Source organism: Anomalospiza imberbis, chromosome 10 (assembly GCF_031753505.1).
Source record: "Anomalospiza imberbis isolate Cuckoo-Finch-1a 21T00152 chromosome 10, ASM3175350v1, whole genome shotgun sequence".
Taxonomy (NCBI): Eukaryota; Metazoa; Chordata; class Aves; order Passeriformes; family Viduidae; genus Anomalospiza; species Anomalospiza imberbis.
This window is the reverse complement of record NC_089690.1, coordinates 18,873,831-18,901,556: the sequence shown is the minus strand read 5'-3', so window position 1 is coordinate 18,901,556 and position 27,726 is coordinate 18,873,831. Positions and strand designations below refer to the sequence as shown.

General features: G+C 41.2%; 1 protein-coding gene and 1 long non-coding RNA gene across 2 annotated transcripts in view; one reads left to right on the top strand and one right to left on the bottom strand.

Annotated features, from left to right (window-relative positions):
* The window catches only part of PXYLP1 (2-phosphoxylose phosphatase 1), an 84,058-nt gene that overhangs the window by 7,181 nt on the left and 49,151 nt on the right, over window positions 1-27,726 (top strand). The gene's annotated exons all lie outside the window — the stretch shown is intronic.
* LOC137480097 (uncharacterized) lies at window positions 93-27,687 on the bottom strand. The gene is made up of 4 exons (XR_011002701.1): window positions 27,465-27,687; window positions 22,708-22,826; window positions 13,751-13,842; window positions 93-2,078 (listed from the first exon to the last, which is right to left on the bottom strand). It is a non-coding gene; the product is annotated as an uncharacterized lncRNA (long non-coding RNA).

Genomic DNA, 27,726 nt, shown 5'->3' with positions numbered 1-27,726 from the left:
TAAACTCTAGTTCCCTCCTCTGTTCTGCTAGAAATCAGCAAATATGTTTGAGGACAGGTTCTCTTTTCACTTGCTCTGATCAGCAGGTCTCCTTCCAGAGTAAAGACAGTGGCATAAATGGTATGAATGAAAACAGCTACCAAGATTTGGGCTTTGAAGCAAACAAGTTGTGTGTGTAAACCTGATTCTTCTTAACTTCCACTGCAAATTGCCAGCATTCCCAGGTGCTGAGATTGTCTTGTCTGTTTTATATCATAAATTAATGGAGAATGGTCAGTGAGCCACATTCTCAGCTGTTGCAGATCTCTACTAACTTTGGAAGCTATGCCAAGTTGACAGTTCTGAATTTGGCCTACTCCTATAATTCCCAGTTCTGCATATTAATTTGGGTGCTGCTGAAGTGGGCCTTAAAAACAGAGTCACTGAAATAAATCCAGTTAGGAGGATGGACATTCTAAAAGCAGTATATGACTGATGCCATGGGCCCTGCAAGCTCAGGGTTATTAGGTTTCATACTTCACTTCTTGCAGCTGAGCTGTTGCCTAAGGGACAGCAGAATTTCCTCTAGTGTTTATAAATTCAGTCCTGGCTGCAGAGTCTCTGGACGATTCAGTTGGCAACTTCCCAGTATTTTGTTTTCCTGCTTCCTTAATACAGACCCTATAACCTTACAGATATTTTAATTTACTGCAGCCACCTCCTTTAAATCAAGAACATTAATTATTTGACCTTCAGAAATAATCAGACCTTCTCAGACTTTCTTGGACTTTTTTTCCCTAAAAGTAAAATAGAAATGTCTTTAAGAAAGGTTATAAATTTAGCAGAACAATTCCTTTCTGTGAAGAGCACTCATCAGGGAAGGGTTCATGCCAGCTCTGTGGAAAGCCACACACTTGGGTGCAGTGTGGAACAGAGACAGAAAATGGTAGTGCTGCAGGTACAAGGCACTGAGTGAGAAAGTCTTGGAGCTGGATCTCACTTATCTGTACAGAATCCACTGCTCCGTGGGAGAATCTTTCATTTCCAATACCCAGCTTTAAAAAGCAGAGTCAGATTTCTTCAAATAAACATGTAGAATGCATGTTCTAGAGAAAGTGAGAGCCTGTTCAAAAGCCTGTCCAAAATTAAATCAGTGGCACTCAGTAAGACTTCCATGGGAGTGGCTTTCAGCTCAGCCAGTTGTATTCTTCTGTCCTTTTTCTGAGTAATTAATATTAAATAGTGTAATTTATTTGAAAATAAATTAAAGGGATACTGTTGTTTCAGGGAAAAAATCCTTTTACTCCAATATTATTTCCTCCTTAGAACCCCCTGTTCTTTTTAATTGATTTAAGCTAATAAGATCCAGTTTTCATGAAGCAGCCACACCAGTTTGAATCAATCACAGGCTGTCAGGCACCATCCTTGAAAATACACTACACCAGGGAAACTACATGAATAGGACAGAGAAAGGGAAAGAATTAGTAAAGTTAAGGTCAATCTTATGTGGGAATACTTTCCTTTTATCAAGTAATGTAGCCAACAATCCTCCCTGCTATGTTAAAGAACAGAGGACAATGGCACTGGTTCTAAACCAGTGTACATGATCACTGTAGCTCTAGGAATTACGCACACCTGGGAAATATTGCCACACATCGTTCTGATATGTTTACTTTCCCTTATATTTACATTCTGTTAATTAATTTGTGTCTTTGGGATGCAGAGACCATATCTGCATGCTGTACTTAAGGTATGGGTAAGACAAGGATTTCTACAGCAGCAAAATGATACTTTTCAAAATGTTTCCTCTTTATATTGACTCAGATATCAGAGTCCTAGAAAAACAGATGTTTACACAGCCTTATTTCCTCTGATTCAGATAAAGGAAGCAGAAAAGCATCTAAAGGTTTACTCAGATTGAATTAGGCAGCAGTTGTGCCTCATGTGTTGCAGGCCTTACATCAGTAATCGCAGGAGGAGGTGAAGCAGCAGCTGCATTTTTACTGTACTTGGAGTGACTGGTTCCACATGGGTGCCAATGCTGAGATCCACTCTGAACTGCACTGTTTCCCAGCATGGAAGTCCATCTCATGAGGTATCTGGAAGATAATATTTTTTATTTTGGTGAGAGTATCCCACATAAAGAGGACACCTAGGTTCATGGCTGTTCTGTGGTGTTGAAGCAGCAGCCAGCACTCCTAGTGTGAAGAACTGGACCACTAAAAGTGCGAGTCATCCCTGTGTGCACAGCCTCTCTTGATGGAGCAAGGCATCAATTATCTCTCTGATCTGGGTGTGTGTAATACAGTAGAAAGGAGCTTAGTACCAGCAGTTCCTGAGAAATCTGCCAGTGAATTATTAAAACCAGTGTTTAATTAAAAGATGCACTCAATCTCATGGCCAGAGAAGCTCAAAGTAGGACATGTGAATGACAGAGCCAGTTCAGACCAGTTTTCTCAGAACGCCACTCACAAAAGCACTGCTAGGGGAATTATTCTAGCAATACTGCTTTGTAAAGAGAAAGAAATCCCATTTTTTCTTATCAATGCAGGGCCTGTTGTTTTGCAATTTCTGAAAACTCTTTGACCCTTTTGTGGGACTAATATACTTCTTATGATTAAACACATCAGATACGTGCATGTTATTGTTAAACACATCAGATATAGTTTATTTTTCCTTTACCATTACTACAGGAACCAATTTAAATGTAAAACTTTACTAAATTGGATTAAACAGGACTTCATCTCAATCCAGTCATCCTCCCTATGCTGCTACACCCAAAATTTCATCCCAACTGATCATTTGAACTCAGTCTTTTACACAAAAGCCATGAGGGAGCATCTGCATCAGTTCCAGGCCACTTTCCTTTGAGAAGGATTCTTCTATCACTTTTTCAGATGCAAAACATTTATTGATGTTAGTATTTTTCTGTCTTTTTTTCCCCCCAGTACTTAGGATGGAGAAAGGTAAAAGATTGCCCTTAATGGGCAGCTCTGGATTTACTTTTACATGTGCAAAGTCTCTGTAGAACTTCATGTGTGGGCACAGAGAAAGTAAAATCTTAAGAGAGGAAATTCAAACCCATGAATAAAATTTCTGTATTGGTTTTATGTTGGTTACAGAAAATGAATAAAAATCTATTCAAGGAGGACTCAAGCCTTAAAACTATGATATTTTTTTTAGGTAGCACTGGAGGAAAAATTTTCAGGTGTTAAGTGTTGACTTATCAATTAACACTGATTTCTCACTACTTCTGTAATATCCTTAAGTATTAATTGGCTTATCCTCATCTGGGGAGAGCTCTTTGAGGTGAAAATATAGGTGAATTCACATTTCACTTTTTGATGGCACCAAAATGCCACACATTAACACGAACAGTGGTGGAGGCAATTGTTCTCTGTAGGTGAGGACAGCCCTTCTCAGACAGAGGTGCTGAGAGAAAGGGAAACATCAGGTTGTCCAAATGCTCGTGGTCTGTACATGTGTGAATGTGGAGGCAGGAAAAACCCTTTCTTCATCTATCCTGGTCCTTAAACAAATATTTAATAATGTGGGGAAAAAAATCTCCTTACATCTGTGCAGATCTGATTTAGACTCTGCATTAACAGATAGGAATTGTGTGTAGAAGCTCTGTTTGTTAATGGCCTATTGATATTTTAAGCATTAAATCATTAGCAAAGAACAAAATATAGTGTACTAAAACTATTTTCCTGAAGTTGAGACAGACATGCATCCCACAGGGCATTGTTATTTATTTGCAGTTATAGAAGAATTTTATTCTAGTTTGATAACTCTAGAATAACTGAAAAATGCAGACAGAGGATCTCAGGCTAAAGAAGATGCATGGCTTCCAAATATACAATTCTATTTTGTCTAAATTTTGGGGATTATAATATCTCTCTTCTCTATTTTTGTAATTCTCTTGTTTTCAGGACACTTTGTGTACTTTCAAAATTAACATATTGAATGTATTTTTTCTGTCTTTTTAAGCAGTTCTGTGAGAACATTTTGCCCTCTAGTGGTGCAGAGAAGTGACACTGAGCTCAGCCCTTGCAAGACCTGTCAAAAATATTAAAACCTATCCATGGTATAACACTGAAAATTCAGCTCTATAGATCATCACCTGTTGTGAGCTATGTTTCAAGGGCCAGGAGAAATAATGAGTTTTGAAAATGTTCTAAATACAGTTGATTGTTTTATGCAGTCAATTGTGAATATTGATATATAATAATGAAAATTGTTCTAAAGTGTTCAAAGTGCTTCAGTATTCACAGTAATTTGTTTTTCTTCTTTGTTGTAAATCAAAGGGAAAGGCTAATAACAAACAGCCTTTAACATATCCTAGAAAGAAAACATGCATGATATACCAGTGCTAAAAAAAAAAAGGCTTTAGGCAGGAAAAAGAGAAGTTTAATCAAATTGTAGCCAAAAGATTTATAAATGCTTCCTTTGAGAAACCTTGCCCTGAAAGATTAACATGTTGATTTGGAGTAAATTTAATTTAATTAGTTGAGCTCAGAATTCAGCTAATTTACACTACAATGCTTCTTACTTTATGTAGTGTTTTTAAATATATCTTCATAATCAGAGAGGCATTAGAGAAACTCCAGCATTACTGAAATGATTTTTTTTGCCACTGATGATGCTCCTGGCCTCCACAACATCCTTTAGCTTATTCCAAAATATTCTCAGGCTTGAACAAGTCCAAAGAAGGAGTTGCTCGGGCAATCCTTGCAGGAGGTGGTTTCCTCTAAGCTGTGAGGACGCGTTGTGATATGCTCCTGATGATGCTCCTGGCCTCCACAACATCCTTTGGCTTATTCCAAAATATTCTCAGGCTTGAACAAGTCCAAAGAAGGAGTTGCTCAGGCAATCCTTGCAGGAGGTGGTTTCCTCTAAGCTGTGAGGAAGCGTTGTGATATGCCAGGACAGCAGTAACCACAGGGAGGCAGGGCACACCAGCGTTAGTGAGCAGGGAAACTACAAAATGCCAAGTGTTTCTGCAGTTACCATATCCTAAACCACAAAAGATTGCCCTGTTCCTACTGATGGCACATTTTGCTTGTGCATTTAAGAAAGACACAGAAAATGGTTGTAGACAAGTGATCAGATGTGGCAAGCACATTTCTCTCTCTCTCAGGATTTTTCATAAAGGTGCACAGAGAGAAATGAAAGAGAAAACAATTTCTATTTCTGCTCCTTGTTTTTCTCTTGTGGGAGGTGTTTGGAGAATTGTTTACCTGGAGTGATCACTTGGTTGGATCACGGTGGATTGTTTGGGCCTGATGGCCGATCGGATCCACCTGTGTCTGGACTCTCGCGAGAAGCGCATGAGTTGTGAGTTAGTATGGTAGTTAGAGAAAGTAGCATGTAGTTCTTAGTATCCTCTTTTATATCGTATATTAATGTATTATAGGATAATTACAATAAAGAAATCATTCAGCCTTCTGAACTGGAGTCAGACATCAGCATTCTTCCCGTTGGGTTCACCGGCATCTACAACAATCAGAGGTGTACTGAAGCAGTGAGAGGCTTTATTTATTTATTTAATGATTTAAACAGAGCTGAACAGTAGCTGGTGTGCAAAGGAAATGACACAGATGAAGCAATGGTGATGTGCACTATGGTTTGGACACCACAAAACCAGTCCTATTCAGTTTTTCCATGCCATGACAAGCATTTAAAATTTACATGCAAGGAGAGGCAATCCCAAGGGAGCTGGGGCCTGGGAAGAGTTCCCCCCTGTGCAAGTTTTTCTTTCTTTTTTAAACTGCTCACTATGGCTGAAGCAAACAACAAGGTTCCCCCTCACACATCATAAAAACAACTGCTTTTAGAAAGCACAGTTTACTCTAGCTTCCCCTTAGCTAAATTAGCTATAGTTCTGGTGTTTCCAGTTTTAAATTGAACTAAGGCTAAGATCTGCAACACATTGCCCTCATGACAGTAAATCAGGTGCCATTTAAATACAGCCTCTTCCAGAGCAGCTTCCCTCAATCTATTGGGAAATGACAGCCCCATCTAACATTTTTGAGGACAGTTCTGTGCCATAGTGCAACAAGGGTTTTCACTTGCAAACAAAGCAGAATCAGACAGAATTCAGAGTGGCCTTCAGCTGCCTCAGTTTTCCCTGCAGTTTGCTTGTTGGGCTGAGAATATGTAAGTGTTTGGCAGGGGGATGTTGCTTTTGGGAATCAGTGCTGGTGGTTGTGACAGGTCCTTCTGCCTATATTAATGCCATGGAAATTAATTGTTCACTTTTTTTCCCTAGGCTTGATATACAAAAGGCTTGAGTTGTGGCATTGAGATTTTTATCTCTCTAGTCAGTTAATTTTATATGTCTAAATTTATTTTATTCACACTGAATGATGGGAGGGAAACACATTGTTCATATGAAGGAATCCCAGGAAACTTCAGGCAACAGGGCAGGCTGGGTTGTACAACTAGAAATTCAGTTTTGATTTACCAGAGGATTAAAGGAATGGTTCAGTTAAGTTTTGCTTATGTATTCCTTAGTACTCAGTGTTTTTCTATAGGCACAGCAACATCTTAACCTGTCTCAGGCACAGTGGACTAGGGAGGTGTTACCTGAAGATTGCTCTATAGAGTGTCACTGTCCTCCAAGTCTGGGGGTGTGTTAGAATGCAGTGGTAAGGAAAATTTCCTCAACATCTTGACTATTAGAGTACAATTCTTTAAATTGTTTGGACCCACTGCCTCAGATCTTTCTGATCTTGTAAGAAGATTTGTGGCAGAGTTCTAAGTTGAATGACCAGGATGCTAGTCTTTGTTTTAAATCAGAGAAATTTCACTTCTACATCCTTTTTCTGAAGCTGGCAATTGACTTTCATTCACAGACTTTAGGTAGCTTGGAAATAGCATGAATCCTCTTAACCACATAGAAAACCAACCCACCAAACAACAAAGACCAAACTAACCAAGAACAATTTAAAATACTGCCTGAAACCTATGGTATTTGAAGATTAATATTTACTCCTGTGAAAAAAAATTCACTAGTCAGAAGCTGAAAAAAACTTCTTACAAACACTGACTGGTAGATTTTTCAATATATGTTTACAATAAATATTCTTTTTAAGCCGTTTCATGTATCGTTTAGTTCTAGAAGTGCTTCTTCATGTTTACCTTTGCTTACTGCACTGAAGTTAAAATAGAGTTGCTAGGTGAATAAAATTTATTTGACAATGAAATATCAGTGTATTAAGAGGGCCACAGAAAATACTGCTTTTCTTTCTTTTCCTGGTCTGATAACTTCAAATTCCAGTAGCTGTCCATAGATTTGCCAGCTTCTAAAAGAAAAGGTGTTTCCTACCTCAAGGGAGGATAAATAGTAAGGAAAATGGACAGAATTCTAGTTCTCATTTCTTTTTCTGACTTACTATCTATGCAAATTGGTCTCACTAAGGAAGGCCACCTACATTCCCCTCTTATATCCATATCCACAGTGCAACAGGACATTTTTATATTTGTCCTCTAGAGCCAATTTCCTCATAAAAACCCTGCTCACTCTTTCCGCTCATCTTAAAAAATTATTACTTTCTCATTTTCCAGAGAAATGTTTCTCTTGGTTGAAAAACAGCAGACTGGCTTTCACTTTTGGGTAGAGGTTGTCAGACTGAGTAATTTACCTCTTCAACAGTTGGAAGTGGTGGCACAGAAGCTGGCAGTGTAGGGCCATGGGAGGCTGTCTCCTGTGCTGGAGGAGACTGGGGTTAGCACAATCCAGACATTGCCCCAGCTGAGGGAGAGGGTGCTTTGGGAAATGGGCAGACATCTTCCTCCTGGCCCCACTTTTTTCTCAGCTTATAGAGCAAGCCCCAGCTCCTTTCAGGGCATTGCTGGTAGGAGCAGCTGTTGCTCACAGAATTGTTGAAGAGCAAAGAGATGGAGCTCCAGGAGAAGCAGTTTTCTCACTCAAGTCATTAAAAGCCTTCTGCAAACCCCAAAAATCTTGCTGATGCCACAGCTCTTGTCTGAAAATGTATGGGCTGACTCTGCTGTTCACAGTTCTCAAGCTTATCCCAAGGTCCCAAATGAATCCTTTTCATTTTTCATTTCCTGTTAATCCAATCCTACTGACCATTTCTGTTCCATTGGCCTTGCCTCATTGCCACCCCAAAACAGCTTTATGACAGCACTGAGGCTTTGCTGCTTAAAGGGCTTTTGGGCCAGCACAATGATCTGTTCTGTTCTTTAGGGAAGCTTTGAACCTGTCAGAAGCACTGTCTCCTGGAATAACCTAGCTCTGCCCAGGTGGCTATTAGGCTGTTACACAAAGGAGAGGCCATTGGCTGATGAAGTGTGATCTGTGCGTTTCATGCAGCCTTCCATGTGTGCTCCCCAGGCCGTGCTCCTTGCTCAGCTTGCCATCGCTGTGGAGGAAGCCATGGTTCGTGTTTTCCCTCACCAGTGGTGTAGCAGGGGTGTAGGAGTCTGTGACCCATCCAGCCCTGCACATTACTAGAAACGTGTCACATTCACGGGGCCCCTGCTCTCTTCAGGAAAGAAAGGCACAGTAAACAAGGAAAGTACTTCAGAGGGTTTTTTCTGCTTCACTTTCCACCCCTCTACTCTCAGAACAGTTCTGCCCTAGAAGAACAATTTGCTCAAATTCTGAGTTCCTGTTTTCTGCTCTGTTGGCCCTCTGAGAGACTAAGACATAACACAACTGTCATTTCTGCTCGTTTCCTGCTTATAGTACTGAGACCTTTCAGGTTCAATATTCACATTTGCCTAAAGTCATTACTGCATCTGCTAAGTAGTGAATAATGAGGTTGCCAATAGAGCAGCACTTTACTCATTTCATGAGGAAAATCTGCACTGACACTTAGCTGGGAGTCTATTTGGAATTTTTCTGGCTATTGATCTACATTCTGAAGTGCACCTCAGACCTTCTTGACCTGACCATAATTTTCAGTCCTTCATTTACAAAGAATTAAAAGATCATTTCCAGTAAACCCAAGTGTCCTCCTGGAATGTTGCCTAATTTGCTGGAAAGTAGTGTAACTGCTGTTTGCAGAAAGACATTTGAACTTACAGCCTGAAACCAGACACTTAGGGCCAAATACTGTCTTCAGTTGTGCCACGGTAATTCTAATGTAATTATTCTGCTTGTAGTGAAGCTCCTCTCTTGTCATCCTCTTCCTGTTTGGGATTGACAGAGTGTTTTTCAGGAGTAGTGACAATTTCTTCTGAAAGATCTCCAGGAAATGGTCAGAGTGACAAATCTTACATGAGTCCACAGATTGGTCAGTGAAAAGATGGAAAAATCAAGTAAGTTATTACTTAGCCTATGGTAAGTGCTGTGTAGAATTTCTCAGAAACTAGAGAAATATTATCTGGCATTTCTCTAACTCTAATTTTAGCAAAGAGGCTCTTTCTTCATCCTCATTAGATTAATTCCAAGCAAGAAACTCTGTCTTCTCAGAGAAGGAAAGGAAAAAGGAGAGTTGCAGGCATATGGCTGGGATATCAGGTAGCACTGCACCTTGGCTGAACAGAGGGTGACTTAGCACAGGTCCTTAGCTGTCTTTTCAAGGTGAACAACTTGGAGTGTGAAGGGAAACAGGGTGCCAGTGCAGAGGGCACTAACAAGCCAATGCACTCATTAGAATTCCAAGCACTCCTGTGTGCCTTCTGTCCCTTTGAGAGCAGGCCACAGATGGCTTGTAAAATGTACCTCAGCCTTTGGAATATGAATTTAGAGGTGCCAGCTGATGCCTTGCTTCCTGCTGTTGGTTGCAGAATCTGGTTGGTGGAGATCAGACAATATTACAATGTCAAATTGCCTGATATACCTCCACCACATGCTTGCTCTTTAAAAAATACCCTCAAAAGCTCTGATGTAAAAGCATCATCACATATTCCCTGGGCTAAATCATTGCAGTTAGTGAGCGTGGCTAAGAGATCAACTTGAAGGGTTTTGTTTTCCCTGTCAGAAACACTATTTTAATTATATCTCCTGTGGCCAAGCAGCACCTTGAATACTGCCTTTAAACAAACATGTCAATTGAGGGTTTTAAACTAATGCTTGTAAGACTATTTTGGCTCACTCTCTGGCATTTAAATGTAGGGTTTGCTCTGATATTATTTCTAAGATTTGTTCTAAATCCATGAGAGCTTGAAAAGCTCAGAAATGCATTAGCTCGGTCTAGAAATCTGGAGGACCCTGGAACTCAGATCCAGCTGGGGAAATGCAGTCAGCGCTCCCAAAGAATGAGAGGTAAAGTTTCTGATGTTGATATATATTCTCTTTGCTAAGTGTTGAAGGTCTAAAATGCCACCTCTGCAAGATATTTTCTGCTTTTCAGGTGAATTGCACTGAAGATTTCTGACACCCTTTTGAAGGCTTCCTGCAGGAAAGATGAAATTTCAAACCTGTATATTACCTGAACCTTGATCTCATCCTATCTGCTATTGAAATATATGACCCAAAAGTGCTTCCCTATGAATTAGGCACTCATCATGCATTTTAACCTTCTTGGAGAAAATTATGCAGGTCTCTGAGTTGCCTACATAAGTTATCTTTTATTCATTAGAATCCTAAATGTTATTGACATGCATTCTTAATTATTCCCTGCTGGAAACAGTAGTGTTCCTGAACAAGTATTTTGCATTTGTTATGTCCTGCTGCTAGCATAGTTAATAATGTATATAATAATAAAATAAGAAACTATCAGAGCAGAATAAGGGAACTTGTTAATATGATTCAGAATAAGAAAATTGTTACTTCTGACTTTCACAGCCTAACAACAACATTTTCTGAATACTTCAAGCACGCAACATCTTTGGGCTAGGTCTAGCATGGAAATGACACTGCCAAAACAAAAGCTGACAAGATGTCACCTGCTGTCCCTCCAAACACATTAACTGGAGTAGTTCCTTCCTTAGTGGAACTCAAGGCGTTGCCAGAAGTTTTCAAAAGCAGTATTTGGACATGTGTCTGGAATTAGTGTTGTTTATTCAAATAGAAAATCTCAACCCTAAAAATTATATTTGTACTTCAGAGTTTCCCCTGTCTCATCTTTTTCCATCTCTTCCTCTGTGCACACACATATATACATTTTGCTGTATGGAAAACCCAAAGGTTTCTAAAAAATTAAAAGCTGGTTGTGAAAAACTGTACAATATTCAGGGTTGCTCTCTGGTAGGAAATCTAGAAGCATCAAAAAAGTGAGTAAAAAATTACAGCCTTTTGTTGTGTTGTACACCAGACAGAGTGTGAGTGATTTGCCAGCACATCCATATCTTTGTACTTAGTAATTTCCAGCTGGCTGCAATTCCTTAAATACATGGCTTTGTGTGCTGTGCAATTAAATATCATCCAGTTTCTATGCTGTCATCCCAAAGATTGTTCAGTTCAGTCTGCAGGATATTTCAGTCTTCTCTGATGCTGATACCATGTCCCACCTTTGACACTGACAAATATCACCTTCTGCATCTTTTTAATGATAATGGCAAAATTAAATATTAAAGAGATGTAGTCCCAATTTCAGTCCTTGAAAAGACCATCTATGAACCAATTTTCAGCCTTCTCATCTTGGTACAATTTATCAGTTCCTTGGTTTAATCAGATCCCTTGCTGCTTTATCCTTGTTGCACTAAATGTTTTCCTCAGCCTGAAAAACCTGAAGTGCTATTTAATCACAGCAGGTCTAAACTACCTGGAATTTCTTATCAAAGAAAATACTAGAATGATCTCAAGGGTGTGCTACTGGTAGTCTGATACAGGATATTATCTCATTGTCCATTCATCACTTCATCTTCAGTATTTCTTACCGTTAAAATGTATCCTGAAATCTTAAAACCTCTTAAAGATAGGACAACAGGCTCATTGTTGATTAGGTTGTTTATCTTGCTGTTGTTTTCCAGCCATTTGCAGGTTAACTGTCAACAGCTCCCTGTAGCTTTTCTTTCTGTATCATAGTAAATAGAAATCATAGTGTCTTAAAATAATTTGGGTTTCACTGTGACCTCCAGAGGTCACCTAGGCCAACTTCCTGCTAACAGCAAGCCTAACAAGATCAGTTTGTGGTGGCATCTGTCCAGGTGAGTCTTAAACACCTGCAAAGAGGGAGGGACATTCCACAGCTGCCTGGGCATTTGAGTACTTTCATGGCAAGAAAATTTTCATTCTGTCTAATTGCTTTCCTATGTTCCTTCTTGTGCCTGTTGCCTTTATCCTACTGCTGTGCACTTTAAGAAGAATCTGACTCCATCTTCCCTGCACCCTCTGCTCAGGGAAGCACAGACAAGGACATCCTGTGAGTGTTTTCTTTTCCAGCATTAACAGGCCCATTTCTCTCTGCCTCCCCTCTTCCATCATCCCCCTAAACCATCTTGGTGGCCACTTGCTCAGCTCACTGCAGAATGTGAATATCTGTCCTGTACTGGAGAGACCAATAGTGGATGTTACATCCCAGAGAGGTCTCACGGTGCCTTCTAGGCTCCTGTGATCCAAGGACACGCTGCTGATTGATGTGAACTTGTGCACCTAGACCTTCAGGTTTTTTTCTGCACAGCTGCTTCCCAGAGATTTGGCTCCAGCCTGTCTGGGTTGTGAGGAGTCATTCCATCCCAGATGCAGGAATCTGTATTTGCTTTTGTTGTTTAACTCCCCAGGTTCCTGTCAGCCCATTTCCCCAGGCTGTTCAGGTCCCTCTGATGGGCTGCCCTGCCATCGCAAAGCTGTGTTATTTGCAAGCCTGGCAAGAGCACACTCTGTGCCATCATCCAAATTGTTAATGAAGACATTAGTGCTGATCCCTGCACTGATCCCTGAGGGACACCAGGAGTGCCTGACTGCCGGGTAGACTTTGCATCAATAGTTATTATTGATGATTTCTCTCTTGACATGCCAGAAACCAGCAGATCTGGGGGAGATTTGTGTCTTATTCACATTTGTAGTGAGAGCATCAGTGGAAAGACAGACACAGTCCACAAAAAGTACTGGTTACTGCAGTTTCCCAGTGGAGCTTAGTTTGAGTACAAAGCTCTGGGAACACCATTCAGATCATGCAATTTATGTTGTGAATAGAAAACATTGTCTAAAACGGAAGTCTTTAGCCTGAAGAAGCCTTTCCAATAATGATTTCTCATATTCCATGCATTAATGTGAGGTGTTTTCAAGCAAAATATGTAAATTAAAAATATTTCCCTACAATTCAGCTGGAAATCATTGAAAAGGCCATTAAAATAAAATACAGAAGTTGGCTGAAAACAAAATATTTTTGTAATTGGCAGTACCAAATTATCCTCTTTACCATTGTCTTGTGAAGAAAAAGGAAAAGATAAAATGTAAGAGGCAAAACTGAAAACAGAGCATGTTATGTCCCCTGTGGACACTTAGGTAACTTTTGAGATTTATTCCCACAGTCAGAATAACTGGCTGATGCCGAAATAATCCCTTGCCAGAGTAACAAGAATCACTAGCCTAGAAAGATTTTTTTGCAGCACATTTAAATATCAATATTATTGGCTCTGGGACTTGTGTTCTGTCACTGGTTTTGACAAAGAAGAGAAAGCAATTATAGAGCTGAAACATGTTTGCCATCAGCTGTACTTGAAAAGCCTTCAAGTTAAAAGTGTGTTTGACACCAGATTGGGTAATGTGTTAAAAGATGTTTAAAATGCACAGGAATAAAGGCTGAATTAAGCTCTTTTCTTACAACACTCTTCAACTTCAGGAAGCAGTCAAACTAATCCATACTTGATGTTAAGTAATATTTCTGTTCTGCATCCATTCACAAATTACCTGAAGGTAAAATTCTGCAAGATGACATAGACGGGAGGAGCTTGGTGACCCTGTGAAATTCTGGGTTAACATAACAATGTCTCAGCTGTAACCTTTATCAGGAAAGTGAAAATACAAAGAGAAAATGAAATAATTAGAGGCAAGGCTGAGATAGTATGGGAAGTTTTTTTTTTATACTGCTCTTTTAAAGAGAAAATGTGTAGAACAGCTGTTTCAGAGGTACTACCTGGGATGTTATAAGATAAAACGGTAACCTTGTGGGCAGATCTGTCTGACCTGATCATGTTCAGATTTTTAGAGCAGTCAGACAATGAATGTCTCTTTTTCTCCAGGCAAGAAATTCTTCAGTATATCACTCCTGTGCAAAGTCTCATCTGCGTTTTACCAGGGAGCTCACTAATGAATGCCTTTGTGCCTACGTTCTGTTGACATTGAGGGCAAGAACTGGACATAATCACATGTGACAAACAGGCTGCAACTCCAACAGGAGTTTGTTCTGTAATAACAATGTTTTGATGAGCAGAGACATTGTAATTCAGACTCTGTATTTGGTGGGTTGAAGTGTGATCTTCAATTTCTCCTGAGTTTGGGTTGGGTTTTTTTTGGTTGTTGTTTGTTTTTTGTTTTTTGTGTGGTTTTTTTTTTTTTTTGGGGGGGGGGCAGGGTGTGTGTATGTGCTAATTTACAGTAAATTGCAACTTTAGACCCAGTTTGCCAGACTGCAGTTCTAGTCTTTATGCACTGCTGCTGCCTGACACCGAGCAAAGTCTTTAGGGGATGAGATTAAACACACTGTGAATCTCCATTTCTGATGAAAGCTCCATGGGAACTCCACTGGGATCCCTGCTACTTGGCTGGAGTGAAAGTTGTGTGAGCCCCGTTGCCATCCCTTTGTGCCTTAGGGAGACAGCAGATCATGGATACAATGAGCGTGCTCTGCTTTCATGCTTTAGGGCATTCATTGCAAAGAATAGCAATGCTTTCCTCTTGTCCTCAAAGCCACTTGTTTACCCACCTCCTTTGTTCAGAACTGAAATATTTCACTTTAAAACCAGAGGGGAAAACTGTCATTTTTTTTTATTTAGCAGCTGTAGGAAAGTCACACAAAATCACTGTCTCTTTTAATCAGCTTATTTGTTTAAGCATGCAGGGTGGTAAATTGGCTTTCTCTTCTCCATGTGGTTTAATACCCCACCCATCTATTGGCTGAGGACAAAACAGTCCATCACTCAGTTTTGCCTGCTGTGACAAGTGCTGAGATGAATTAGATCTTAAAGACCTGAATTATGAGATTCAGTATCACAAGGACCTAAAGTGTAGTGAACCCTATACTGACTGGACTATGAACTGCACGTTTTTCATAAGAGTGAGTAATTATGTACATTTGAGAGGGAAAACAATACACCCAAGACTGTTAGTGCTAGACTTTTGTGAAATAATGTCATTTACCAATTCTACTGCTTATTTAGCAATTTCAGTGAGCAATCTGTTAATATACTGAAGACTGCTACAGTTAATTAACAGTTTATTCAGGGTAATAGTTTGAAGGTGCTCTGGTTTCAGCTGGGATAGGTTAAACCACATCAGAAGGTTTACAAAAAATCTACAGTAAAATATTTTCACTGCTGCAGGGAGTTTCTTTCTAATCTGTCAGAGTAGAAAAATCCAAACATACTTACAATGCACTGTAAATAGGGGCCTCTAAACATCAGACAGTAGAGAGTACCCTTAGATAAACAAAGATTGTTTTAGAGTCTGCTAAGAAACAAGCATTTGCTCCTGGTGTGCAAGTTAGCAAATAAAAAACCCACATACAAATAGTGCAATCTCATTTTACTCAGAGAAGGTTTAACACTTATACAGTGTTTTTACTTCTATAAATACAAGCAGCCATTAAAAGAGATACTAAAGTTTCGTAACACATCCTGTGCAGGTTTTAGTTGTCCTTTTTCCCAACTGTACCTGGTCCCTCTAAAGAGCCATAAAGTCTTAAAAGCATGTACTGGAGTTACCTGGCATAGCTGGTGTATCAAGTTTTGATTGTTTTTTTGAGACACCTCAGGTCATCTCCATCATTCCCACCTGGCTTGGTTTTACTTCTTATGCTTGGAGGTGGAGTAAATCTGACACCAGTGTAGCTGAGAGCAGAATATGAGAGGCAGCTTGCTTTATATCTGAGCCCATTTAAAGGATTTTTTTTTAAAAAGTCTTTGAACAGGTACCTAATATTAGCAGAATTTAGTAGAACTCAAATACGTATTAAATGTAAGAATGCTTTCTTCATTCAGAACTTGCACTTGACTCTGGGCAAGAGGCTTGCATTGCTATCTTGCTTTTTAAAAGGGCTAATTCTCCTCCTCTTATTCATGCTGATGTAAACCTGAAAGAACCCCACTGAGGTCACTGGGGAATGACAGAGCTCTTTTTGTGTCTGAAATCAGCCTGCAAAATAAGCACAACCAATATAGACTACTTTAAAAACTCTCAGAATCTACTAAGACTGCCATTACATGGGGAAAAAATCACTTAAATGTTTCAAGTTCAAATTCAATTTTAGAGCTTCCGTTTTTGAGGGGGAAAATAGACAAATTCCAGTGGTTATTACTACTTTCAAGCTTCTGAAAAGAAATATCAAACTACTAGGAGTGGGGAAGGGTAATGAAATTCTCAAAATAGGAAACTTCACTTGAAGGCTGTCAGGAAAACAAGGCTCTGGTTTCCTGCAGCTGCAAAAGCAGGCAGAGCTCACTTTAAGGACAGTCAGTGAGAGGGAGGCATGTTGCTCTATTTTCTCCACATTTGGGCTGCAGTTTACAATGTATGCAGATGTTTGGTGTTGGGATACACATCCAATCCCCAGTTCTCCCACAGCACAGACAGGGAGAGGAGGTTCCAGCCTGGGAGCTGTCTGCAGACCTTTGTATAAGTGTCAGAGTATTCATGCCCTGCCTGTCTGGTTGGTAGGGCACTGGCATGTATTCCTTACCATGCTATGTGTAAGGAAGTATTTTGGTGGATCCCTCAGGTCTTGATCATTAGATAGGAGCTGTTATCCCTCAGGTGGGTTCCCTAATTAATTTTTGAGAGGCCCTGCAGCTTTTTGTGGGTAGCAGTAGTAGCAAAATTCTCCCTGTCTGTCCAATAGCTGAGAATGAAGCTCTCCAATCTGCTGCAGCTGGGTCACTCTTCACTTGAGATGTGGGATTAATCCTTCCTGACATCTCCATGCATATGGATATGTTTGTTTTCAGACATCTACTTGAGCTAATGAGCGTTTGGGCCCTGTCTTTGCTAATTCTTTTCATTATGGGCAATCTGATGCCCATCCACAGGACTTGTGGTATTTAGCTACTCTCTGCAGTGGCTATGATCAAATGGTCTCTTTTTGTCATCACACACTGCACATTATTTGTCTCTCTTACATTCCTGACTCAATACCCTCCCATCTTTGCTTGATCTTGTCCTGCCCTTGAAATATGCTAGTTAGCTGTATGCAAAAACTAACAAGACAAAAACATCAGTTTTTTCTGAAAAGGAAAAAACAAGTGAATCCTCAGAGTGACAATGACAAATGATTTACACTGGCAGGCACTCTTCATTAACACTGAATACTGATAGTCTGCATTCAGCAAGATAGAGGTGACCTCTAGGACCATCATTTGGCCTGATATTTGCTCATTTAACCTTAAAAAATTACCCTGTCTTTAATATACTAAAAATAGAAAAATTACATTTCCCCTCACGATATACGTAATAAAGGGCAATCTCCAAATAGCCTTTTAGCTTCTATAATTTTACAGAGCACTCTAAAAGTTACTGTTTTTTCCCAGCCATCATCAGACCCACTGAATAAACTTTGCTGCCAACACATTGCACATCCTGGACCTTAGGCTGTGGGAAAGTGTCATTCTCCTGACCCAGCATCACATCCCAGCTCAGCATCCTGGCATCCTTGCCTCTCTTGTTGGTGTTTGCCATGCTTCACATGTGTATGCACTGATAGTGGAAATCTTGTAAGAGCTGATTGCTGAGAGCCAGGGATGCTCTTGTAGAATATTAAAAGAGCTGATTAATACACCACACAATTCACTGAGGAAGGGGCCTCTGTGAACAAGAAATGTTGTTCATATGGAGAGGAAAGAAGTGTTGTGGCCCTAAGGGTGCTGACAGTCCTAACAAAGCTACCCAGCCTCACTGGTGGCCCCCACCCAAAGGCACCAGAAGATTCAGGAATTAACTGCCTAAGGGTATCGAGTAGAATGGGGGACTTTCTTTTCTTCACAGAATGTACTCAGCAAAGATCTGTAAGAACAGGAGAAGCCAAAAGGAATCAGACAGTGCTACAATTACAGTTTTTTAGATATTCTCAGAATACTGTCTGTTGCCTGCTTGTAACTTCTGTTCACAGCAAGTTCCTCCAGGCTGAATCAAGTATTAAAATATGGCCTTTTCACTTCCTTGTCTGAAAGCAAGTTCTCCTAAGACTGGCGTTACTCTTAAGGTTACTGGATTTGTTCCTTTCACAGACCTTAAAGTAGCGAGGAGGGAATTAATTCTTGAAATCCTCACCATATGTGGGTATAAAACAGAGAAACCTGGCTTAGCCAGACTGACTGTTTTTCCTCTGACACACTGAGAAAATACTCCACAACTCATTCATCTCTACATTCTACACACTTCCTTATTTGTTCCTACACACTGGGGTAGAGCCTTCTCTATGTTAATGCAGAAGAATTGAGCCCTAAAAGTGAGGAGTATTCTGACATGAGTATCAAATGCAGCTAGAAATAAATTCTATTGAAGTGTCTGGCTTTATAACTGCTCAGTATGTTGCTATTCTTGCCTTGGAGCAGTTACACGGGTTTGTACTGGAAGTTCATCTGATACAGCAGGATGTGCATGTACGTGTGTTTAAGTCTTCTGCTGATTCACAATATGTTAGTCAGTGTTAATTATAAGCAGGAAGAATTAAAATTTTGGGAGGGTGGATCTTGCAGTGCTATTTATCTCTACTTAAACTAGGGCATGGCTCCAGACTATATGTGCCTTGCATTCTCAGCCAATGGATTTGTGCACAGAAATAGGATGCTAAGATACTCAGATACCTAAATTATTCAGTGTTACTCATATTTCAAGTAGCAATAACTTAATATTCTTATTTGAAGGTGTTTTCTTCTACATCCACCCATGTTGTCTGTGTTGATGTACACATTGTTTCCTGATGGAGCATCAGGTCCGGATGCCAGATGGAGCTGTACCCGCTGGCTTTGATGCAAAGTAGTGTTAGTGCCTACAGCCTAAGGAGACTGACATTCCTGTTCCATATAACTTCTTTGCCTCTCTGGTGAAAAAGAAGGCAGTATGAAAAATATCTGTATATCAACATCAACTTCTCTCTCTCTCTCTCTGTGTGTGTGTGTGTGTGTGTGTCCATAAAGTTTTCCAAGGCTTTTCCCAGCTTCACATTTTGGACAGCAGTGTGGGACATACAAGTGCCCTTGATATTGATTTTAATGGAAGAACTTTGCATCAAAGCCAGCAGGTACAGCTTTATTTGGCATCCAGACCTGATGCTCCATCAGGAATGACTCAGGAGGAAACAGCCACCACTTTTCATGTCTCACTGGGGTCCCTCATGAGCTGGTTTGATGTGTGTCAGAGAATGGGGTCATAAGGAAGCTGAAAGTGATGTTGTCCTTGCTGAAGACTATTTTTCCAGATAGGTTTCCCTGGTTTTACTTTTTAAGTTAGCAGTTTCCTTGAGAACTAAATACAACAGGGAAATACTATAATGTGCTTAAAATTTCCCTAACTTTATGGACAACTCTTTGGTTTTGTACTGCCAGAAGGGTCAGAATTATTCCCCAGCAAGATACCTGAGAATTCCTCAGAAGCCAGGAAGCATACAGACACTAAAGCCAGTTTTGCTGGCATCTCACCATCTGATCCTAACTCACCCAGCAACAGAAGGGCTAAGAGCTGTCACTCTGAATAACTTTACTGCCTACATCTTTGGCAAGTTGAGTCTGAATTTAACTAAAATCACAGCTTGCAGCAAGAACTTTTATGAACTAGGAAACCCTCCTGTAAGCGTATAAGGGCAATCTTTTATATATATACATATATATATGTGTATGTGTGTGTGTGTGTATATATATGTATATATATATATATATATATATATATATATATATATATATATGTATGTATTTTCACACCCCCTCCCCTTCCTCCTATCTTCATGTTAGCAGCCAGCAATGTGGCCACTCTGGTTGCCTAGGAAGCTGATTGCTGCTCCTAAAGGATCTGTTTAAAATTCTGATCTGGATTCTAGTCAGGTATGTGAGACCCTGGGAATGGAGCTCTTGAAGTGGTGGGTACTTTCCCTTTTCCCCCCCCTCCTTGTCTCCTCTGGACTGAGAGAAGGCAGCTGTGCTGCTTTGCAAGACAGAGCAGCTGGACTTGGTTACCCCTAGAACCAATTAAGTGCTGGAAGAATGGCTTGCCTTATTCCAGGGAGACAGAAGGAGCTGTTTGGGATCATAAATGACACTGGAGAGTGGCTGTGTATGCATGCAGTTATTTTAAGTGTTGTTTTTGAGGCTTTTTCTAGGCACCTGCCGCCTTTTTGGGCATTTGTACTTTCATCTGCATTGTTTGAAATTCAAATAAAAGCAATGATACATATTCAGACAATCTGAGACCTGTGTTTCAGAGGACTATGCTGAACCCTTTGTGGAGTTTCTTTTCAGAAGCTATTTCTAGTGGAAAATTACTAAATGGAGCTTTAAATAGGTGAAATAGTAAGCTGGCCAAATAGTGCACCTATCACAGAGGCAAAGGAGGGTGCCCTTGTCAAGTCAGTTTCCATCCCATGGCTCTGCTATTTGGAGAGACAAAGCAGGGTTTCTAAGAGGAAAGTTCCTTAACATTTAATTTTGGCCTAAGGTTGTGCCAAAAGCTGTCACACCTCATTATATGTGCTGTTCAAACGATAGGCATTCAGTGTAACACCTGGGTAAAAGTCTATGAATACAATTACTGATTATCAATGCAAGAGATATTCATTAAAAGAGATCTTAGATTGTAGTAAAAGCTAGAGTTTGAGTCACTTGTTTATGCTCTTAAATGAGTGTAGGTTCTCATTTAAAACTGCTTTGAAGTGTGAGTTATGAACAGGAGCCCTTTGATCAGAACTGAAGTATGATGTGTCATAAGGCGTTATGCCAAAATAAAGAAGCCACTTAAGCTTTTTCTCCAGAGGCACTGAGCAAAAGGAGAGTTATGGTTCCCCTACTGTGTCTCATGCTACCAAGTCCATGCTGGAGAAATTGGGCTATGAAGATTACTGCTGAATGTCTGCAAAGTGGGAAGTGGCATTTGGTTTTTTGCTGGGGAGAAATAAGAAATGTGCAATATAAGGGTTTTATTAGTGTACTTATAAAGCCTATTTCTACTGCATACATTCCTCCCCAAGTGTGGTCCCACATACTTCCTCTTTCAAAAGCTTTGACTTTGTGGTTATCTTCAAATTAAATTTGTGGTTACTGCTACTTGCAGCAGTTTCTCCATAAAGAAGTGACAACAAGCTCGTTTCTTCAAAGTATGTCACTCTGAACACTTAGAAAAAGTACAGCTGGATTGTGATGGGCAGCATTGCCATGTAGTGATTGCTGTCCCATGAGTGCTAAACTAACTTTGTAGGTAGCTGACTGCACTGCTGTTGGGTGACTTCACTGGTCTTTGCCATTCTGCCATGCACTGGCAATACTCTTGTGGCTCCTGCTGGGATCAAATATGGACCTGCTGGGATCAGAGGCCTTTATTTTAATCCTGTGGTTGATCTGCATCCAGCTTCATGGCAGTGGGATGTGGAAAAAAAAGGAAGAGGAAGTAATAGGCGAGACTAACTGTCCAAGTTACATTTGCTCAGAGGTCCTAATTTATTTTTTAAGTTCTGCAAATCAGTAATTTTCCAAATGAAGGGGTATTATATCCTCCAGGACACAGAGTCATGAGCAAACAGCATTCTTCTGTTCACTCTGAAAAATAAAGTGAGTTTTCTATAATGCTATCCAAAAGAAAGGGCAATATTGGCATGTACAGCCAAATAAGGCATATTCTTCTGTATCTTCCTTCACCTAGAAACAATGTAGAATTTGTAGTTATTATTTAGGATTTAATCAACCCATGAAAGAGTAGAGGAAAATAATGAGATATGTGGTAATATTCCTTGTATGTACTTTAATTACTGATTGCTTGATTACTGCTGAAACTGATGAGGTTGAGTGTGATGATATTATCAGGAACCAAAGCCTGATAGCAAGAGATGAAAACATAACATTTAACATGATCATGATATTCTGCAAAATAGCATCTTTGAGGATTGGATTGAGTGACTCCCTGCAGAGATAATTTAAATTCTGTAAAACCATGTATGTAGAAATGCTGATGAATAAGATAATAGACAGCCTCTAAGGAAAACAGGAGCTCCTTTAATGCAACAGAAGGGTTACAGAAATCTCTCTGAGTGGCTGTGGCACCATATCCAAATCAACAGTTACAACATTATTAAAATATTCCAGTGAGACTTAAAGTCTGGTAATTTAATGGCTAATGATATTTTCATCCTAGTAAGTTACAGGAATATAGTTCTGAAATATATATGAGTTACCAAGGCACTCGGTGCTATAAAATCAGGGTAACTTTGTCAGGCATTGGACAGATACACCACATGACACCTAGAATGACACAGGAATATGCACAATGCAGCTGAAAGAGGTGACGTCAGAATTCAGGTATGTGGTGGAGAAAAGAGGCATCAATAACTGTTTTCAAAGGGGTTTCTTTCCAAACCTGGCAGTTTGTGTAATATACTTAAAAGAAGTAGGACTGAAACAGAAAGCATCTCAGCCAGTAATTAGCAAAATGAAAATAGTGCTGGCTAAAAATGTCACCTTTTACTAGATGGAGAGTGAGGACTCTCTGAAGCATCCAGGCGTGTAGCTGAGAAATCCAGCCCAAGTCAAACAATGGAACTGAAAGAATGCTTTAGATCACTGAAACTCCTCTGTTCCTAAAAGAAGAAAAAAACCCCACCCACAGACTTAGAGGGTCTGAAACTGTTAGTGAAAAAATAACCCTAGAAGTGAAACAAGTGCATGCAAATATTGCTTCATATTAAATACTCTCACACAGTTCAAGGACACAATAGCTTAGAAGTGCCTCAAACCTTTCTTTATGCACAAAACTGGCTGTAAACTTATCTATCAAGCAGTAGATGGGATCTAGCTGTTATTTTGGGTAAAATCTTTGAGCTTACTCCCTGATTCTCATTTCTTGCAGAAGTATTAGCTGTTAGATTAAATAGAAAAAGGAATTATTTTATGCTGTGAAATTGAATTGTGTACTATGTGTGTTAGAATTTGTCTGCAGGACAGTTGTGAACTAGCCCCTAACTAATCCTTCTCCCAAGGATCTCCAATTCAAAGCTGGTAAACAGAAAGATGTGGAGCTGATATGACTCACTGACTAGAAATAAAGGAGGAGAAAAAACCCCACCCAACTGTTGGAGTATGCGTAACTTCTGTCTTGGTTTGAAAGACAGCTGCCTGCTAAGGAAGGCAGGAGCCTCCCTTGGAATGGAACATATGACCCCCTTCCCTCTGAATTGTTATAATTTTGAACTTAAGGGGCTTTCAGGCAAAGATATGGGAAAAGGAATAACAGTTTTTGACTAGTATGTGTATGTATAGCAAGGCAAACAAACAACAGCAATGGCAGCAAGAACAGCAAGCCCTGCGAAGTCGCTCGGAGCCATTTCCCCTGCGGTGCAGTTCCGGTCACAGCCAGCAGGGGCGCTGCTGGCTCCCGGCCGGGCAGGGTGGGTGCGATGGCTCCGCCGCGGCTGCAGGGGGCGCTGTGGCGCGGCTCCAGCCATGGACAATGGCGGCAGGAAGGGATGGAGAAGGAGCTGCCTTTAGAGAGCCTCAGGGACAGCCGATCCCAGTGCTCCTCTGCATAGCAAAAGGGCTGTAGCAGGGACCTTGGAGCAGCAAGCTGGGAAGGCAGGGATGAGCAGAGTCCAGGAGTGGTAGATGAGATGTATCCTAAACTCCTCAGCTGTAGCTGGAACTGCTGAGTGCCTGACCAGGCAGGGGGTGCAGAGCTATAATGTAGCGAATACAGGATCAGTAGCAGAAACCAGCTGAGCTGGGTAGTGGCAGCAGGTGTGAGAAACAGTGCTCACTTTTTAAAATTGCAAAGGTTTGTTAAACCTTAACAAAATACAGCAAAGGACTGAATGAGGAAAAATTACAGTGCTGGGACCATGGAACCAAACCACCATGTGCTCGTCCACAAAAATGGATGCTCCGCTTCTTATACCCTTGGACCATCCCAAAATCTTGTCAGTCAACTGTTGGATTAAATAGAAAAATGACTCCTTCTCTGCCGTCCATTGGTGGAGATCACTTTCTTACGTGATTTGAGATCAGGTGTTTCTGTGCCATGCCTCCTAGTAACAAGCTTCCCCTCCCTCATATGCTCCGACTAGAGACTACAATACAAGGGGCAAGGGAAAGAGAATGATGGGGAGAACGTACCAAAATAACATAACTATACATCTATAAAACTTCTCTTAACACACACATAATATTAATCTCTTCATTGTGAGAGCCCAGCATTGCATTACCTGTTTATAACACCAGGCTCCTCCACAGCAGCTGCTGCACACAGCCGGGGAAGCGCGCCCTCTGGGAGGGGGTTGGAGTCCCGTTGTTTCCCCTGAGGCACCCAAACAGATGGCAAGGGTCCTCTTTTGGTGAGGTAGGCTGTTAATAAGGTCCCAGTGCAACGGCCGCTCTTCCGAGCAGAGCAGGACTCCAGTCACGGTAGAAGACAGCAGAAGACAGAACCCCACAGAGGTGCTGAATGCTTCCCACAAGGACTGCAGCCTCCTTCCCCTGGAAATGCCGAGAAAGCAAGAGAAATAGGAGCTGCACACACCCCCATTTTCCCAGTCCTATTCTCCTGGTATCTCTGCCCCTCAGAGAATAAAATCTCAGATAAGAGAGTAGCAAGCCGCACTCTTTCTAGGGCAATTTCTGTTCTCTCTCTTAAGTATCGATAGTTATTGTTTCCTAGCAACATATAGGACAAAATTCCATGAGGGAGGAGAAACAAAAGGAAAGATCCTAACCCCCAACACCTCCCAGTCTGGTGGGGCTGCATTTCACCATGACCTATCATCTCTAACACAGGTTGTCAGTTTTCCTCTTGGGATTGAGGTCAGCCAGAGGAACACTGCAGTGCTCTGTCCATATATAACAGTGGCTTGTCTCGGCCATGGTTCATTGATGTTATTGAATGAACATGCACTTCTAACATCCAGACATGCTCAGGGCTGCTGTCTGGTTAATGCAACAAAACTTTTGATAGATTGTAGCTAATTCACTCTATTGAAAGGACAGAAGTGCAAATCTTGAAACTATTAAATGCAATTTGCACTATCATTTAATGCATCATGGTATATATAGCAGAAAGTAGATCCATGTGACCAGAATATCAAATGAAGTGATATGGTAGGACTGTGAGTAACTCCGAGTCTGTCCTATGGACAGGAGCTGCAGTTGCTCTGCCCTGTGAATATTCAGTTCATCTCCTCTAATTTTGTCTTTAAAATCCACGTGTATGTGGTTTCTGCAGAGAAATTTTCAGGATATTAACAACTTCGGAGTGCACAGTAATTTCTTTTATAAATATCATAATGAATATCTCTAAGGATTTCTTTTGTGTGTATAAGCTAGCTATTTTAATTTCCAGAGCAAAAACATCCTGCGAAGAAAATTAAATCCTTTTATTCCATGGAGAACAGATTGACAGTTTCTGAATCCTAAATCCTTTTTGAACTGCACTTTGTTCTGGAGGGATGTGGAAATGTGATTGCCCTGGCAAACATTTGCCATCATGGCAAATCACTGTTTCCATACAGAGATAATTGTTCTGTAATGTACGTCTTCTGCTTTCTGGGTAGGGGGTCAGATTTCTTCATGCTATGGTTGGGCATTTTGCTATCCTAACATGCCCTAAAGTGATCTGGTGAATTGCAGTCAGAACTCACTGTCCACATCTAGGGGCCCATAGTTTGCCTTCCACTCCTCTAGAGCCATTCTTTTTCAGATGGTTGACACTGGTTTTATACAAAATAAGAAAATTATTGTGATCAATTAGCTCTAATCTGATGTGATGCTGGCAGCAGGGAAGAACAGCTGTGCCTGCATTTGATGTACAGCAGTGGTTTGCAGGCTGCTGAGCAGCTCTGGGGATAGCTTTTGGAGAGCAGCAGTGGGTAAAGGCTCCATTCTTCTGATCTGCAGCTGAACAACCCCTTCCCACACTGCTCTGCAGTCTCTTGGTTAAAACTAGATTAATTCCTACTTCTTATCAGAAAATAGAAAGTTGGAGAACCTCAGCACATTTCCAGGTGAAATCATACCAGTCATACAAAAGTACAAGTTTAGCCAGGAAACCATGCCCAATCTTTTTCCTGGACATGTTGGCTCTGTGGATGTGCAACATCAAAGAAAGAAAACTTGACTCCATGCTGCTCTTGGCAGGGCTATGATCACCAGTCACTGTGACCCGAGTAGAGGCCACAGAGATAAGTGTGCCTGCTGATCTGGCAGAGCAGTGTGATAGCACAGTTGGAAGCTGGCAGAAGTATCCAGGGCTGCAAGTGGAACCATGGGAGTATGAAAACCACAGACATTCTTCGAGGTGCCTCCTTACTGCAACTAAAGACGCTGGTGCCACATTTTTAGTGACAGAGCATAGCTTTTGAAAATCACTCTATGAAAAGGCAGTGTCCACAAAGGAGACAGAGGAGTATTTATTCGAATAAAAGAGAGTCCACTGGGGCACACATCTGTGCAGTTTCTCTCTCGGGGTTTTCGAGGGTGCAGCCCCTCTTTTATCCTGAACTCCTGGCCGCACGTGTCCCTCTTCCTTTCCCCATCGGTTGAGCTGTTAGCAAGGTACAGCCTTCCCGAACCGCCTTCCACATATTCCCCCCCTGAACCTGGCATTTCACCCCGAACTTCAGCCTTGTGCAGACCCTTGTCTGTTCCAGGAGTCAAGCTGTCTGCTGTTCCGGCAAGGAACCTGCTTTTTGAAGTTGGCAGAGACATTAAGACCCATTCCAAAGACATTAACAACCATACTTTCACCCATGGAATTGTTTGTAAAGACATTAGCACACATCATTCCTATCACTTTTGATCACCTATCATTCCCATAGGCTCTGCACCCACATGCCACAGTAGGTGTGTAAAGGGAATTAGGGCATTCTCCAAATCTGCAGAATTGATTTTAGGGTCTAGCTTAGGGATACATGAAAAATTGGTGTATTTGAAAGGTGGTCAGCTTGCAGGATTGAACAAGCACTCCTGCTAGTAGAGCAGAATTGGCTCCTTTGAGGCGACAGGCTGGTTAGCTGGGAACTGCTTTGTTTGGAACAAATCCTGGTGAGTGCTGTGCAAGTTATTTACTTTTATCAGCTGCACGGGAGAAGTGTTTGTTTTATCTTTGTACTGAAATTTGTGGCATTTTTTCCGAAGGGCCATGGCAGCTTCCAGCCGTACTCCCGGTGAGTCAGATATCAGAAGAACGTGCCAGCGGAGTCAGCGGCAGTACCCACCTCGCCCAGCTGCGGGACGTGGTCGTGCCGCACCTCCGGGGAGCTGACAGCCATCCTCTCCAACGCTGCAAGCTAAAAGCAGCGGGAAGTTGAAAACCAGCGCTGGGGCATGGGGAACTCGGGCTGGGTGCCCGCTGCTGGCCCCGGAGCCTCTCGCTGCTCTCCGCAGCTGTGGCTGTGAAAGAAGGCGACTTCAGAGGGCTGACACTTCCCGGCTCCTCGGCGGGCGAGCCGCGTATGCGGCGGGCGGCAGCGGGCGCCCCGTCTCACGTCGGCTGTG